Raw genomic sequence first — 13,541 nt, 5'->3', positions numbered from 1 at the left:
AACATATTTAAGCTTTTGGTCAGGAGGCAAAGTTTTGGACAATTTTATCATTTTAGGATTCTGTTCAGTCCCTATGTTAGAATCCTCAATTTCTACATTTAAAGGCTGCATTTTGGGTTTCCTTAGGATATCATTACAATCGAAAATTTCTTCCAGAGGAGTTAATCCTGTGGGAATTTTTTTTTCCTTTAAATCAATAACTTTAGATTCTCCTCCACTAGTTTCATCAAAGTCTATTTCTTTAAGCTCTTGCAACTCTTTGCCAGTAAATTTTGTTGGATATAGTATTTGAGTTTCTGTTTTAGCGGGAATGCATGTTTCAACTTTATCTATTTGATCAACTTCTCCCACAATGCCTGTGTCTATATTAGTGCTGGAGAATTCTTCTTTTAAGGATAGGAAATTTTTAATCTGAGTGTCATTGTCAAACACTTGCTAGTTTTTTACATTGTCAGGTACAATTGGCCGGTGTTTAATTTTAGCTGTAAAATGATGATTAGGCTCGAATGGCAGTTTGCAAGTGCTGGCAAATGTTGCCAAACTATGAGCATGCAAATTATGTTTCCTTGGAATTTTGGCAAGCTGTGTTTCTAGAAAGGTATTGAGTATTTCAATTGCTGCCCATCTATAAGATCTTAATCTGAGATCATTTGTGAGGAAGTTTCCTTTCATTTCTTGAATAACTAAATCAGAGTCTCCCAAAATTGATACCCTAACTGCCCCTAAGCTTTTGATCAATTTTAGTCCTAGCAAGAGGGCTTCATATTCAGCCATGTATTCAGCCATGTTATTAGTGCATCTAAAATTCAATCTGTATGCATATCCTTCAGCATGATCATTTTCCATATTATGTATCCAAATTCCTGCTCCTGCTCCTAGTTTATTGACTGATCCATCAAACTCTAAATACCATAGGATTTCATGATTACAGGTAGTATCAGGGGTCTTAGAAATTTGCTTACTAGGGAGATTTGGATTTTCAGTTTCATGTGGTTTCCCTTGTATGTCTGATATACCATTGTTCACAGAAATTTCTTGAATCTGACCACTAGATTTTACATTTATGATTTCTTCTTGTGCTAATGCTAAAACCTTGTCATCAGTTGGAGGGTAAATTTCAGCATTGTATAGGATGAAGGAGTCCATATCAGAATGCATGGAATAGATGGGAAAATTCTGGGGTTTCTCTTGGCTACTCACTATGTATTTCATCAAAGTTTCATAGTACAATCTCTTTGGCTGGCCAAATACTGAAATGGTAGCATAGGACATGTCCAATTATAAAGATCCCTGGAGCTTTGCACCCCAAGATCTAGACAGCAACATGCCATATTTTGGTGGAATATCAGCTACCACTACATCCATTAAAATTGTTTTGGCAGGGTATTGAACTAATGATACACATAAATCTTTGATCAATCCTATAAATCTAACCTAGCTTGAATCAAAAGAGAACAAGTCTTTGTATGGCCTGGTGATATCTAGGTCCAACTTTTCCATTACAGATTTGGGCATCAAATTATGGGAAGCTCCAGAATCAAACATTGCATTGTGCAGTATTTTGTCATGAATATTCAAACTTACATAGAAAGGAGGGACCCTTTCATCTACTGATTTACCGTTTACTTCAGGACCAAAAATTAATTCCGGTTGGTCATCAAGGACATTTACTACATCCCTATTTTCTGAAATTTGAAGTGATCTGCTGATTTATTCCCTATAGACATCATGCTTAGCCAACTCTGACAATGGAATTGCTATCTTTAACTTTCCTATTTCGGTCTCAAGGTTGAAAGGCTTTTCTGTTTGAATTTTTTTAGTTCGGGCAGTGAGATGTTCTTTTTTAGCTATTTTTTAAATGCTTTCTCCTTTACCAGGAGTAGTGTTATGGGCTGAATTTGTTTGTATGTCAATTTCTGTAGGTTCTCCCACAGTTTCATTGGAAGGAACGAAAGCTGAAAACTTTTTATTAAGTTGTTAATTATCTGAAACATCTTCAACTATTGGACTGTTTGGGTTGGAAATTGTTTTAGGAGGAGTTTGTATAGGAGGGTTCCTTATTTTGGCTTTGGTAGGTTGCTTAGTTTCTTTCTGTTTATTGTCATCAGAGACATCTATTCTCTCGCTTCTCAGATTATATTGCTTGTGGACTTCATAGATGGTAGTGTCATATCCTTCTTTAAAATCAAATGACTCCCCTAATTGGATTTGGAACTAATTAAGAGTGTGAGCCTCTTGGTCTTCTTAGGTTAGGAAAATTTGTTGTTCAATATTAAGCCCAATTAAGTTAATTTGAGTGTCTTCTGTTGGTTCACTAGAAGTTGAATCTTTAGCATAGTTTTCTTGGAATGGAGGTCTAATACTTTGGTCAGGGCCAACCTTTCAAGTATTGGGATTCTAATTTTTTCTGAAATTTGGGTTTCTTCCAGTGTTGCTTGGTTGACCATCCCGAGGGGATTTTCTCTCAATTGTTTCTACTCTATCACCAAGTCTATCCATTCCTTTAATGATAGCATCTAATTTCTGCTCAAATGCAGAAGGTTCTTCTTTAATGGGTATCCTCCTTTCAGCCCTAGCCCGAGCTCATTTGGAAATCAGGTTGGCTTCAACACTGACAGTTATACTCTGCATGTCTTCTAGGATTCAAGGATCTCTTTCCCTAAGCTGGTATGCCATGTCAGAGTCAAATCCATCAGGAAATTTGATTAAGGCCAAGTCTAGTGGAGGCCTAAGATTCTGAGGAATAGCATTTTATACATTGTTGAATCTGGTGCAGTAAACTTGAACAGTTTCTTGTGGACCTCTCTTCAAGTTTTCATATTCTGATAAAATGTGGAGAGGATCTTTTTTCTTTTCCCATATGTTTAAGAAGGTTTGATAAAGAGCTTCAGGATCATTGATAGTGTTTGCAGGGAGTGCTCTAAACCAGGTTCTAACATCTCCAGTTAAGCTTTGGACAAAAATTTTCATTCTGACATCATCATCATCAATCTCATAGTTTTCAAAATAATCCATCATTTTCTTGGTGTGTTGTTGAGTTGTGTAAGTGCCAGTACCATCAAAATAGGTGATTTTGCTTTGATAATCTTGAGGCATAGCCCCTAGATTTGCTGGTAATTGGAAAGGAGCATATTGGTTTGCCATATTTACAGAGATAAGTGTAACAGCTGGAAGAACAGGGATAGCAGTTGAAATATGTGCAATGGATGGGGGAGTGGAAAAGATGGTTTGAAGTGCTGATGGTGAACTAGGAGAAGCAACAGTAATGGTAGAAAGGACTGGTGCTTTTCCAGGAGTAAGCTCAGATTGGATTAGGTTCTGTTGGCTTCTAAGTTTCTTAGGAATCAGATTAGGATTTTGAAACACAGGTGGGGGATTTGGATCTAGATTTGATCTAGTGTAACAAATATTCTTCTTTGGAGCCAGCTTCTCAATGTATTTTTGGCTTTTCTTGAAATACTTGAAGGATACAACTTTAGATCATATCTTGTAGGAAGTTTTTAAAATATGGGAGTTTTGAATTTTCCTAAAGATCTATTGAAATAGGGAACTGATCAAGTATTTGAGACAGCTGTTCAAAGCCTAAAACTAGACTGGAGATAGAATGAAGCAACTTTTATTTACTCTTGTAATTGCATAGCAAAAACAGTTTCAAAGGCTACCTGGCTAACTTTAGGCTCCATCTGTAGCTTTAAAAAGTAAACAACAATAACAAACAATTATTCAAAATCCCCAGCGGAGTCGCCAATGATGTTATCACTCAGGTTGTTCCCAAAAGTTGTAAGAAAGGGAATACGGCCGAGGTAACCATAAACCAATGTTTTAGACACAGATTCTAGCCAATCTGCATCCAGAGAGGTCTCTCTCTTTATAATTTAGCTTTGTTTGAGATATATTAGGCTAGTTATGAAGTACAAAGGTTTGTTTTAAGTTTGGTTGGAAGGATGGGGTTTCAATAGAACAGTGAGGTAAATATGAAGCAATTCAGACCATGGGGCATGATGGTGTCAACGAAGAATGGCTTCCTAGGTCAGGTTTCTTATCAAAGGATTTATTACAGAGCAAGGTACTCAAACATGGGACAATTTATAAGCTGGAATCAGATGGAATGGAGTCAATGGGTGAAGGGCAATTAAGAATCCTTCATCATGTTGATAGAGGGAAAATGGATGATTACAGCTAAGAAGCAACTAAGAATTCCTTAGCTAATATTCAAGATGAAAGAACCAGAGGAAAAAGGAGCAATTAAGAATTCACTGCTTACACTGATTCTGAAGAAAACATTAATAATAACGAAGACTGAACACAGAGTGCAAACAAGCAAATTTTGAGTTATTCTTTTTCTCTATTATTTAGATCATGAAACATATATGATATATTAAACACAGAAACTGTAAAACACAAGTTAGAAGAGACTTATTGATCCATAAAATGATTCAATAATTCTGCAACATGGTCCTTAGCATCAGTTGTTCATCCAGTGAGATTAACAAAAATGGTTCCAATAGCCTTTTATTCCAAAAAATCCATAATTACAACCAAATCTGTGAATGCATCCCAATCAACCAACCCCAAATACTTCTTCTGAGGGGGTATTTATACAAAAATGTCAAGATATTATGAAAAATATCTGATAGAAATAAATATCTACTGACAATTAATGTTTCTTTTACATAGATAGAGACAGATAGTCTCGAAAACAGGGAGATAATAAATTGATGCAATAAATTCATGCTGTGCTGGCTTATACGAATTTATGAGAAGTACTGGAGGTAGATGCTCCAAGTCGGTTTCCCAGTTGTCTTCCACGTATCCTCTGTGCTGATTTTCTACTTTGGTTGGACTTTCTTTAATGCTGATGTGATACGCTTTGATTTGCAGGATCGTAATTTATTTATGTTCTGCACATTATAATAGATGGTGCACAATTTTGATTTGATCAAAGATAAATTTACATGATCTCTAACATGCTTTGCCACCACTCTGGTCCTGGTATTTTATGTCTCTATAGCTTCCTTAAAGTCTCATCAATCTCTGTGTACCTGTAGAAGTTAGGAGGGGTAGTGAACAGATGCTTCACCTCATACTCTATGTAAAATAGATTTTCCAGGCTATCATAAAGGGATTGGCCATATGGAAGTGCTTTTTCTCCTGAAGTACTTGAAGATGCATTAGCTTGATTAACTGCATATGTGTTTAACTTATGTACATAGTCCTTGTGCTTCATCAAACGATCATTATCTCCCAAAGGACTTGGCAAACCTCTTTGATGCAAGACTGTAAACTTGTCTGTGAAAGAATCAATTTCTCTCTGCATGTCCTGGCATCTTTTGTCTAAGTTTTGCATTAGAGTTCTCATGGTTAGAAATCTCTTGATGTCCAAAATGGTACATGTTCTGTCTCTGATATCCAGTGCTTATAGTTCTTCACTGGTCTTGGTATTCAAAAAATGTATTAGCCTATTAGCTTGCTCAGGCATATGTCCTAATAAAGCTCTTGTTTTCTAAATTTCTACTTGGGCTACTCCTATCAAATCAATCTATTCATAAATGGTCTGAATAGACCTCCATACATCACTAAGGGATTGAATGATGTTGGTCCACAAAATTCCTCTAATTTCTGCTAGAGGCTTATGTAGAAAGAGATCCTTTTCTAAGGCTCTTACCTTGTTTTCCAATGCTTTGACCTCCCTTATTTTTTCTACCACATTCATCTTAGATTTATCATAGCTTTGCTCAACCTTTGCCAATTTTTCTTTGACTTGCTTCAATTCAGATACTTGGAGTTTCAACTCCTCCATGGCTTTTATTAGTTGCTCTGTGGTCATAACAGTGCTGCTGCCTGGTGCTGTTGTTGTTGCTGTTGCTCCTGTGATGATTTCTGCAGTTGATGCTGGGACAGTGGAAGGCACTGCTGTTATAACTATGGAAGGGGAAATTGTGACTGTTGGAGCTACTTCAGGTGGCTGGGAGGTCGACTCTCCCTGCTTTTCTTGTAGTGCTTTCTCCAATGCCTGCTCTGTCTCACTCAATCTCTCGTTCAACCTCATGAGCAGGTCCATCATGTCCTTTTCGTACTTCTGCTGAACAACATTTGCTGTTTGTGGATGCATAGAAGGAGGCATTTTGAGCTATTTCCTGAGGGCAACAATGTCCTCTTCCTTCTTCCTCATTAGTGCTTTTATGCCTTTGGCATCTTTGGGATCATGTCCCAGCTCAATGATAATATCTTTCAAGGACTTAATCCTATTTCCTTTGCTAGAGAAGAAGTTTTCTCTAAGTCTAACTGAGAAGAGGTGTTCTCCAATGAGTTTTGCAATTCATGAGCCAAAATTGCTTTGTCAGCTAGTGTGGAATACACCATCTCTCTAGTCTGTTTGTGCAGCTCAATCTGGTCTATTGGATGAATGTGCTTGGCCAAGACTTCCAAATTTGTCCTGATGTAGTCATTGCTGATTGTGGTCACTACACTTTGGGCTTGAAATAGCTCATGATCATTTTGCCCTCCTTTATGTCATATGCTAACATTAATCTTTGCTGTTTTGTGGGGGCCATCTTAAGATATTGGTCATAAATTTGCAACCTCAATGGATCATTTCTAGCCTTTATTTCTGTGAATGTTCTTTTGACATTAGAGGTTTGCTTACTTGGTGGCCTAGTGGATGAAACTTCCACACTATGCTGCCTTTCCAACTCTTGCCTATGTGAGCTAATTGATGTGTCTATTACTGGGGAGGTCTGCGGGTTGGTTGCTCTCTCACCTCTTAGGCTTTCTATTGTCTCTTCAATGATTTCCTCTTTAGACAGAGGATTGAGTCTTTTCCTTTTAGCACCTGGCTGTTCTGCAGGTCCACTGATGGGTGTGGCCTCTTCTCTGTCCCTTTTCCTACCCTTTTCCTCATTTAGAGGAGTCTGTAGTGCAGGAATCTCTGCTGCTTTGGTCTGCACTAGAGGAGTTTTCTCTTGTTGATCAGTCATTTCTTGTTGCTCTATGCCTGCCACTTCCTTTCCCTTTGAAGAACATGAAACTGGTGTGCTGGCTTCTTGTATAGGTTGCTGTGAAGTTCCAGCAGAAGATGTACCCACTCCGGTTTGCTGAGGAAGCTTGAAAGATACTTGTCCAAAAGAGTCCAGGTCAAGAGTTTTTTCTAAATCTTTCATAGCTTATTCCATTTTTTCTTGCTGAGTAAGCTCTTCAACTAATGTACCCTCTATTGACAACCGGTTTTTTACTTTTATGTCACTTATAAAGCCATTTGGGTCATATGGCACCCACCAGAATCTTTTCTTCAATTTAAGGTCTTCCCCTATTATTTTATCAGCATCTTCCCATGCTTCTCTCTTGTTAATGATAAAAGGGCCTAATTGATTTCTTATTCTCAGCTGAGCCTTTTCCTTGACATTACAAAAGTGAGTTAAATCTACATTAATAAGTTGCCTGAAATACTCTAGTGCAAACAGTCTCATAGGCACATATTTGGGCGGCTTGTAAGGGCACAGCTCACAACCATATATCCTGATTTTAGTGTGATCCTGGTAGAAGTACCAGTTACCTATCCTGTAGTTCTTGGAGAGCTATAGAATCTTCCTTATGTCACCAGAAAGCCTAGCAGGAGGAGCTCCTATCAATAGAGTGGAGGCTGGATGTATAAATAGGTCAATGAATTAATAGTAGGTATAAGGGGATTCAACAATTCTGTGGAAGACAGAGGTCCAAAATATTACAGACCTCCTCTCTCCTTTGGCATCTAATTTCCTGATGGGAAATATAAAAATGTTTGGGTGATAATACAACAGCAGATGGTATATGAAAGTTGTGTATTTAAACACTCCTTCTCTTTCCAAATTCATAAATTGAGCATGGATTTTTTCAGCAATGAAAGAGGCATAGTCATACTTAATAGCACGAGGTTGTCCTAGAGTAAAGGTGGATAAAGGAATCAGGTCAATCTCATCCACAAATTCACTGGACCTAAATCCTAAGATCACTGATATCATGTCAAGAAGAATTCTTCCAGTCTCATTGAAGGAGACATATAAATAAGGAGGTGGGACTTTGGGCTAGCATTCTGGTTTCATGAATAGCTTAGCAGTCCAGGCTATTTCTACACTGGATAGTTGGGAGCCTTGCTCAAGCAGAAATCCAATGGAAAGAGGAGCAAGAGGCTGAACTGGCTGAAAGTGTAGCATCTCATTGATAGACTCAACAGTTATATAAAAGAGAATAGTTTGTGATGGAGTCATAACTGCTTTACTGACAGGGTCATAATTGGCACAGCAGTGGTGAATAATATCTGGGAATATATTGACTGAGGGAAGGTAATATCTGAGGAGATTGGATTCCCATATTCCATAGATATCAGAGTTGTTCAAATGATCGTTTCTGATTAGGTAGAAAGTATGAAGATGATTTTGGCAACCAATTGGGTCCTTTATTTGGAAATCTCTGTCGGCCAAGGGTAAATGATGCTGGTCTGTATGAGGTGCATTGAGGGGCGCTACATTGAGGGCCACAGGGGCTTCCATTATTCAATTCTCAATGTTTTAAACCGGTGGTTGAATTTTTGTGGAAAAAGGGACAAAAGAACAATTCTAAATGGGCTGGTATGGCAATTATGGACTGCTTGAGTTTAAAATTTGGCTCTTAAAGGTATAATTTGCAGAGGAAACAGAAAATATAGGTTCGGGAGGTGGAACGGGGTAAATACCTGTATTATGGAGGCGAACCAATGTAATTGGCAGGTTGACTGATGAGTTGAGGAGTAGGATGTTGGTCTTTGCTTGGTTGGGTGGTGGGCTGGAGCTTCTGCAGCTGCTTGGACGTAGTTTGCATGCAACAGTCTTCACGAAACAACGAGTAAAATGGGTGAAAATGACAGTTTTTATGGGTTTTTTAACAAAAATTTGCTTCACGAGGATTTTGGCGCTTTTTGGTTAGATGACATCACCAGGATGTGACGTTTTGTCGTGACACGGGGTACGGGCGCTGACCTGGAGGTGACGTGGCAATGACGTCAGCAGGCGGGGTCAGCGGGAAGGCAGTAAGCGGTATTGGCCCGCACCGCTTATGCGCTAAGGTGGTTTCGGGTGGAGGGGCCGCGAGCATGGCGAGAGGGTGCCACGTGTCCCAGGTACAGCAGTAATACCGCTGGCTCCCCGGGCAGTAAATATCGGCAGTGGAGGGCCTTACGATATAATCATGGGCCGTTGGATGCGCGGGCCCGGATCCAATGGCTGGCGCAGGTTTGAGGTGGCTAAGGGTTATGCGTGGGGACCTACATAAATAAAAATTGATTAAAATATATCGGGGACACTCTGATTGGCCACGGGATGTTTAACAGTTAATTAACCTGGTGTTAATTAACCTTTGAATATTTGTGCAGCGGAGGTTTTTATATGGTTCCAGATGAACCTATAATTCCTTTGTAAACCGAAATATGGCCATAATCGACCGGGGGCGGGATATTAAATTTTTTTGGGTTTTTTTATATGTTTACATAATACGGGGGGGAACAAACTATATGGGGATTATATAATAAGGTTAATGTGTTAGTATGAGAGATATGTTTGAACAAAAAGCACTAAGTTGTAGAGTCAAAAACTTAGGCTTAGGGAAATGAAAAGGGTTTTACACCAGAAATGTGGCTTCTTTGCCTATGGCAAGAATGTTATACTTCTCAGGCTTTTTCATGAAATGGAGTGATTTAGGAATATTGAGCAGATCTCAATATCCTTGGGGGAGGTTAGTAAGTGTTTTTGGGAGAAGTGTGAAGGGAAGTTAGACATGAATCACTTGATTTGTAACCAAACAATTTCCATTGTACTTATGATAATAATAAGATGAACATCTTTGAGGAACAAAATTAATCATAAGCCTGCTTCTGCAACACCAAAACTACCTACCCAGCCTATTATACCTAACATTTTTTCTTCATTTTACATGGGTGCACTTGGACTAGCAAACCCCTACAATTTTTCTTTTCCTTTCATGGAAATCATATCTAAGTCTACCCTTATTTCTTTCAAGGGCTCAGATTTAACTGTTGAGCTCCTTTGCTTCTCTACCTAACTGTTTATCTGCCAAGATTGAACTGTTTGGACACATTTTATTCTCTATCTCTAAAACAAGAAATTCAAACATGAGCTAGCCAAGATTAAGTTGTTTGCCTATTCATCAACTGTGGCAAGAGTCAACCAACTTCACATAATGAGGTTCTTTGCAAAAATAGAATAGTACTGGCATTTTTGATTAGCACACTTTCCCGGTCTTCTTTATTTGGGGTTCATTTCTTTTCTTTCTTGACCATTTCATTCTTTTTGCCCTTTGATCTTTCTTTTAGGGCATACCCTCTTTACATTTTTTATTTTTTTGATCTTTTCAAAATATGGAAACCTTTGCAACAGGGAAAGGATGAACATATTTGGGATTTTAACCAGTCAATTATGAAATATGACACCTATTGGTATAGGAGCATAACAAGTACAAGGCTCCACTCCATTTTCATAATTGCGTGTTCCTAGAAAATAGTTGAGGAAGGATGAGCTAGTGCCATCATAGATTGCCTAGGGTGCCACCAGGCTATTTCAAATTGTGTTTGTAGGTGCTACAGTAGAAGCTTTAGGAAGATCTAAACTGCTACAGGAGACCCCAAAGGAAGCTATGACAGATAATTTAATGGAGAAAGGGAGCCAAAAATACCCAAACTTGTCCTCAAGCCCTCATGCACATGACAGAGTTACCTTGAAATGAGTAAGGTACTTTATCCCTCTTTAATTTCCATACATATGCATGGAGAATTCTGCCTGAATTAAGTACCCTGTAACAAAAAATTGTGTAGTAGTTCCCTTTGAAATTTTTTATATGTGAAGGAAAGATGGGGATAGAGGAAAGTTTTTTTGATAAGAAAAAAATTACTAGCATCCTTCTCCCCTCTAATAAAAGGAAGAATTTGACATTGTCCCTACATGCATGATTGCTTTGGGGCTAAAATTAAAAATACACCCAAGTAACCCCGAGAAGGAGTAGTAGGAGAAATGGGGGGAGGTTTCAAAAAAATTATAACCCACATACACAAAATGAATTCATCAACATTCTCATGTGTTAGACATTTTTCTAATACATTAGTGGATGGGCTTCTTTGAACAGTTGAAGGGGTATGATGATGACATAACTCTAGAATTTTCCATGGCACTAAATTCTCAGGGATAAAATAGTGCCACTACCATTGTTAGAGAACTTTCAATCTCTTTAAATGTTAAACTCATAATAAGAGTGACTACCCTATCCTTTGGAGTTCGATGGATCAAGGAGGATAAGGCAGTATGGGTCACAACCAAAATAAATTCTTCATCCATAGAGAAAAGCCTATAGAAGATAAAAATGGAGTGAGGAGAGAAAGCCTACCTTATCCCTGGGACAAAGTGCTCTATCACATTCTCAAATACATATCCTGTGAGGGGAGGTTGATCATTATATATTCCTATCATTTTAGGATGCTCCATGAGCTCAGATTCAAAAAAGAATTACCCATTCCAAAGAGACTCAGTGTTCCAAATTTCCTTGTACAGTTTATCATTGAAATGAGCCAGAAAGTGAGGGAAGGGAAACACGAACACATTACTCACCATGGCCTCATTAAGATGATTGTTATGGATGCCTTAATCCACCCAAGGATCCATGTTCTATAGACTGATTTTGTGGAGATGGACATGGAAATTTTCATTGAAACACAAGCAATTACTTCCACACAACAAGAGGGAACACCAACCTCTAGTATTGGGGGTAGAGAAGAGAAGGAGGAAAAAGAGGAGGTCGCAAAAACATAGGAAGAAGAAAGAAAAGAGGAAGGAAAAGAAAGGGAGAGACAAGAAGTAGAGGAGAATAACCCTGAGGTTCCCTCTAAACCTCATTAGAAAAGTGGGGAAGGAAATAAAATAATCATTTCACAAGAAAACACAGAGCAAGAAGCAGCTACCATGTTGGACACACTGGGAAAACATGTCAAGCCAAAAAGAAGGTAGCCAAGGCAAGGCCCCTTATACTTTAAAACAAGAAAGATCACCAGGATAAGGAAAGGGAAGCCTCAACCTCCTTCAAAAATCCCCATGTCATTGATGAGTTAGTAAGCAAAAAGGGAGAAGTGGGACCTAATGAGGGAACAATTGAAGAAGATACCTCCCCTAAGGCCAAAAATAAGCAACCTATGCTACCCATGGGATGTCCCACCACTAGAGTATTCACCTTAAAGAGGCTCAAGACACAAGTTTCCCTGTTATAAGAAGAAAAAGAAGAGCTATAGGAGAAACAAGAGTTGTTACAGGAGGAACAGGGGATGCTATAGGAGAAATAGGGGATGTTATAGGAGCAATAGGGGTTTTTATAGGAGAAACCAGAGGTGCTATAGGAAGGGGCATCCACCCCAAAAGAAGATGAAAAAAGCATCCAAGAGCTCTAAGAGCCTGATACATAACCGAATCTAGAATCCTACTACAAATTTGTTGAGGGAGGTAGGATTATACCTAAGAAATTTTCTATACCACTCTTCTTTGAGTTGGAGAAGGAAGGAGGCAAAACATATAGATGGATGAAAATTGAAAAATATAAAAATATAGAATATGTGGGCCTCATGGATAAGAAATTAAATGAAATGGGAAATGAATTAAATGATTTGAAACTAACAGAGTCAACCATGAGAGAGTAGCTACTTGCATAAAACACAAGGCTAAGAGAACAACTGCAAGAAAAAGAGACATAACTTACTATTGTGGAAAGTTTATGTATGGAAGCCATACAGTGTAGGCATCCATCCAAATCCTATGCCATTTTTCTAAAGGAGGAGTGGCTACAATTCTATATAAGGACACTAGCATAGTATGGATCTTTACCTTTCCAAGACTACAGAAAATTCATTGAGTTTTGCAAAAATGCAAGTATTGAGGATAGGGAAAAACTAGTTGAGTTTTACATGCATAATCGGATCCTGAGATATATAAATTTTTTGGACCCCAACTTAAGATTGGGAGACATGAAACTTATGCCATTATCCTCTTAGCTAACCCATGAGCAAACATGAGTTGAAGAAGTAAAGAAGGTGATGGAAAAATAAGAAAGGTATCCCTTATACATTAGATCAGAATTAGTAAGCCTCAAGGCTTTCATGAGTAACCACGATCTCATCTCCTCTGATTTTGATTTATCACCTAGGAACATGGTAGACTAAGAACAATCCATCCTGCATTTTTTGGGCACCTTTAGGATGTTGGAAAAAAATTATTTGCAGGCTTGTCAAAGAAAGTGGCATGCCCTACCTCACAGTTTACAAATCAAAGAGTATCACTCTCCAGAAAGACTAAGGAATGCCTTGGAGAGAGCCCCGTTATACAAAAGGATCTTAAAAAGGATGAATATCAAATGGATAGGAATCAAACTCAGTCCTCCCTTATTGTTGGACCCACAAGATAGAAGGAACTAGGAAGAAGAATAAAAATAATGGATAGACATAGAGGCAACTACAAGTTTCTATCCACAGGAAGGTGCACCAT

Source organism: Pinus tabuliformis, chromosome 2_1 (assembly GCF_031772625.1).
Source record: "Pinus tabuliformis cultivar Carrire ecotype Pingquan chromosome 2_1, CPIR1, whole genome shotgun sequence".
Lineage (NCBI taxonomy): Eukaryota > Viridiplantae > Streptophyta > Pinopsida > Pinales > Pinaceae > Pinus > Pinus tabuliformis.
The sequence above is the reverse complement of the archived record's forward strand: the minus strand, read 5'-3'. Positions refer to the sequence as shown.